Here is a 4896-nt window from a genome sequence, read left to right as displayed (position 1 = left end):
TAATGCCTTGGTCAGACCATCTGCAATCTGCGTAGAAGAGGAAACATACAATAAATTGATGAGACCTTGGTTGAGCCTTTCACCAATCATTATTGCATGGACCATAAATAAAAGGTACATTTTTAATATACTAAGGGTACACTATTTATGTACGTAAGGTACATTTTTGAAAGGTACATTTTTAGTATACTAAGGGTAATGTACATTCAGTACAAAAATAATGTAATTTTAATATATTAAAAATGTATATGATATTCATGGTCCATACAATTGTGGACCAATAATTTGCCCACTTTCACAGTGCCAATTATGGTAGACTATTACCCGCCATACGTACGGTTTGTCGGTCGGGACATATAGGGGACGTGGCGCCCGTTTGATACCGACCGGCCACACCGAGCGGACCCACACGGAAGACCCGACCGCTTCGGTTGGGGCGGAATCCCACGCAAAAACGACATAAGGCCTACGCCACGTGGCAATGCTCCTTGGCAGAGGGCCCACGAGTGCAAGGCGGCCACGCGACCAACATGCCGAGACCCCGAACCTCCGCCCTTAACCCCTATAAATACCCGCATTTATGACACTGAGAAGGGGGGGGGGGGGACTCTTAGCTTGACCAGGAGTTGTTCGACCCACTGTTGACCACCCCGAGCTCAAGCCCTAGACACACGTACGGGACCATAGTTGCATCCGTATATCCTTTATCATTTTGGCGCCGTCTGTGGGGATCGGTACAAGAAGCCGCTTAGTACGATAAGTACCGATCCCAACGCTATGTATCCGTTCGTGAACACACGCAACGACGCGGAAGCTGAATCGAGCTCCTCGGACTTTCGGTCACATCTCAGTTCACGACTGGATCTCAATAGCTCCTCGGGGAGAGGCCCGACCCTCGACCCCGTCAATGTCATCCAGCAGGGGCAGACCTACCCCGCATTGGCAGGGCAGATACCTTTCTAGTACCCCGCGTACCCTCCCTGAACATATCTGCTTCTTGGACTGAAGTAATGTAAGTTGCATTCTTGAAACCGTAACTTCTGAATGAAAGATTACTTTACAAAAATCACTTGTTCATATATTTTACATCAATTTCCTGCTTTAACTCTTCCCTGAATGGTTATTCTGATTTCCCATTTTCTTATTCCCTGAACATATCTGCTTCTTGGACTAAAGTAATGTAAGTTGCATTCTTGAAACCGTAACTTCTGAATGAAAGATTACTTACAACAATCACCTGTTCATATATCTTACATCTATTTCCTGCTTTAACTCTTCTGTGTAAATTGCCCATTTTCTTATTCCCTGAACGTATCTGCTTCTTGGACTGAAGTAATGTAAGTTGCATTCTTGAAACCGTAACTTCTGAATGAAAGATTACTTTACAAGAATCACTTGTTCATATATCTTACATCTATTTCCTACTTTAAATCTTGAATGGTTATCGTGTGATCTGATATATCTTATATCTTATACATTCATATATAGATTAAATGCCCTGAACATTATTTGATTCTCTATATTCTCATAAAAAAAATCATTACATTTAATCGGGAAATATGAAAAATTATCGGGCCATGGATGCACTGGCCGCCACGGATGCACCTCCTGCCACGGATGCACCTCCTACCACGGATGCACCTGCTCATCCCGCTCATCTTCCTATAGTACCTGATCGTCCCTGTCTTCCTATAGGACCTGTTCGTCATGCTCGTCATCCTATAGAACATATAAGATCAATCAGGTGTAATTCTGAGAGTGACTGACCCGATAATCAAGCTACCTACTTTCAGGTAGTAACACTACTTTCTAGCTTACCTACTTTGAGGTAGTATCCTAAATGCGTTATTTTTATGTGCAGCGCCAAAACAATAAATAAGAGATAGAAGTTAGCTACTCTTGCTGCTTGTGCGACTACTCATGGAAGGAGGACCAGTAAAAGAAATATGATTGTGCAACATTCATATTTTCCCTTCTCATTCAAGAAACACTCACATGTTGAAGATTAAATACCCTGAACATTATTTGATTCTCTATATTCTCAAAAATCATTACGTTTAATCAAACAATATGACCGTAGTCGCTTATCGGGTGACGTAGAGAAGAAATTCGAACTTATGACCTTTGGTCTGGCTCTGATACCAAATTGAAGTATGTGCTCCATCTAAACTAAAAGCCTAAGCTGATAGTTAGATTGCACATTAATGGCTATATGCTCAACACGTCCCGTCACGTGTGCGGTGGGTTCCAAGCAACACGTGGGCCGTAGTCGCTTATCGGGTGACGTAGAGATTTGAACCCATGACCTATGTTTTGGCTCTGATACCAAATTGAAACATGTGCTCCATCTCAACTAAAAGCCTAAGCTAATAGATAGGAACATGAGCATTAATGGCAAATTGAAACATGTGCTCCATGCACCGGCCGCCACGGATGTACCTCCTGCCACGGATGCGCCTACTCGTCCCACTCATCTTCCTATAGTACCTGATCGTCCCTGTCTTCCTATAGGACCTGTTCGTTATGCTCGTCGTCCTACAGGACATATAAGATCGATAGGTGTAATTCTGAGAGTGACTGTCCCGGTAATCAAGCTACCTACTTTCAGGTAGTAACACTTTACTTCCCAGCTTACCTACTTTGAGGTAGTATCCTAAATGCGTTATTTTTATGTGTAGCTCCAAAACAATAAACAAGAGATAGATGTTAGCTACTCTTGCTGCTTGTGCGACTACTCATGGATGGAGGACCACTAAAAGAAATATGATTGTGCAACATTCATATTTTCCCTTCTCATTCAAGAAACACTCACATGTTGAAGATTAAATACCCTGAACATTATCTGATTCTCTATATTCTCAAAAATCATTACATTTAATCAGGCAATATGACCGTAGTCGCTTATCGGGTGACGTAGAGAAGAGATTCAAACTTATGACCTTTGGTCTGGCTCTGATACCAAATTGAAGCATGTGTTCCATCTCAACTAAAAGCCTAAGCTGATAGTTAGATTGCACATTAATGGCTATATGCTCAACACGCCTCCTCACGTGTGCGGTGGGTTCCAAGCAACACGTGGACCGTAGTCTCTTATCGGGTGACATAGAGATTTGAACCCATGACCTATGATTTGGCTCTGATACCAAATTGAAACATGTGCTCCATCTCAACTAAAAGTATAAGCTAATAGATAGGAACATGAGCATTAATGGCAAATTGAAACATGTGCTCCATGCACCGGCTGCCACGGATGTACCTCCTGCAACGGATGCACCTACTCGTCCCGCTCATCTTCCTATAATACCTGATCGTCCCTCTCTTCCTATAGGACCTGTTCGTCATTCTCGTCGTCCTACAGGACATATAAGATCGATCATGTGTAATTCTGAGAGTGACTGTCCCGGTAATCAAGCTACCTACTTTCAGGTAGTAACACTTTACTTCCCAGCTTACCTACTTTGAGGTAGTATCCTAAATGCTTTATTTTTATGTGCAGCGCCAAAACAATAAACAAGAGATAGAAGTTAGCTACTCTTTCTGCTTGTGCGACTACTCATGGAAAGAGGACCAGTAAAAGAAATATGATTGTGCAACATTCTAACTCAAAGTCAAACTCCATATATTTTCTGCAAGTGCAAAACTCAGGGATGCTGAAAACCCCATTTATGCATTGATGTTCTTAGTATGTGTAGAAGTTGGAACAATTAATTTCATCATTGTAATCACGATTGAGTGATCTCTTCCGGGGTGTTTTTTCTTTACCTGAAACAAAGTATAAAAATACCATAATAAGCTCATCATCTTGCTTTTGAAAAAGAGAGTGAAATATTTTTACATTTGATGGACAGGTGAGGGAACAGGGCAGAGAGGGAATCCATGTTTAGGCATTATGCAATTTGTAACATGAGTAATTTGAGGTTGGACTGCACACATGGTCATGATTAATTGGCAATAAGACACATAATGTAACCAATGAATAACTACTTATCAAGTACAAATAGTATTATTCAGAAATGTATTGTTAGCAGACATGCAATGATTGTCAAAGACAGACTAGACATAAGATTTTTCACTAGTGTCAATTCAAACAAGTATCAAATGTTTATGTTATGCTCTACTGGGAAAAAGTACACTTACATAGAACCAGCCATCAACTTCATATTCAATTTCAACCTCTTCTCCTGCTGTCAGATTTAACTGCAAAAGGAAGATATACAAGTTAGCTCCAAACTTCAGGAAACATAGAAACAGAGATCCAAAAACAACAAATCAAGTCAGAAATAAAAATAATTGTCATTGTGAGCATGCACACGCATTCAGAAAGTTCTATTGAATCCAAATATCCAATAACATTATTTTTGGAAAAGGAGATCTACAATGTTGATGATCCTACCTCATCATCACCACCAGCAGTGAAGTCATAAAGTGCTGAACCAAACTGAAGATGCATGTTCATCATCATGTGATCCAAAACTGTAGGAACCAGAACTGGCTAAGGGGTTCTCAAACGACTCATTTCTTTCATGGATTGGTGAAGAATATGGTAGAGGCTCTTCCCGTATCTGGAAATGCTTTAATATGAAAACTTACAGATAAATAAAAATATACAAGATAGGAATCAGTTATGAGGCCTTACTGGAGAGCCAAGACCACCATAAGAACTGCCATAAGAATTATTAGAATACTGTGACCCACCCGATCTATCCCGTCAAAGGAAGGAGAAATTAAATTGTGCATTAGAAAATGAATGACACATATACACAGAAGTTCCATATGATATCTTCAGTCACCATCTACACTCCAAGGGAAATTCCTCTTCACACAATCTAATCAGCAAAACATGACAAAAGACAAGGGGAAAAAAATAAAATTGATACAGGAATGTGGACAGGCTTC

The 4896-nt window shown here is 40.6% G+C and overlaps 1 long non-coding RNA gene across 1 annotated transcript; it reads right to left on the bottom strand.

Moving 5' to 3' along the window:
• Positions 1 to 3732: 3732 nt before the first annotated feature.
• LOC109169499 lies at positions 3733 to 4445 on the bottom strand. Its single transcript, XR_002052233.1, has 3 exons — positions 4394 to 4445; positions 4138 to 4197; positions 3733 to 3762 (listed from the first exon to the last, which is right to left on the bottom strand). It is a non-coding gene; the product is annotated as an uncharacterized LOC109169499 (long non-coding RNA).
• Positions 4446 to 4896: the final 451 nt, after the last annotated feature.

The sequence above is a fragment of the Ipomoea nil genome, unplaced genomic scaffold (genome assembly GCF_001879475.1).
Source record: "Ipomoea nil cultivar Tokyo-kokei standard unplaced genomic scaffold, Asagao_1.1 scaffold3314, whole genome shotgun sequence".
NCBI classification, from domain to species: Eukaryota; Viridiplantae; Streptophyta; class Magnoliopsida; order Solanales; family Convolvulaceae; genus Ipomoea; species Ipomoea nil.
Note: the sequence above shows the minus strand (reverse complement) of the source record. Positions and strands in the feature narration are given on the sequence as shown.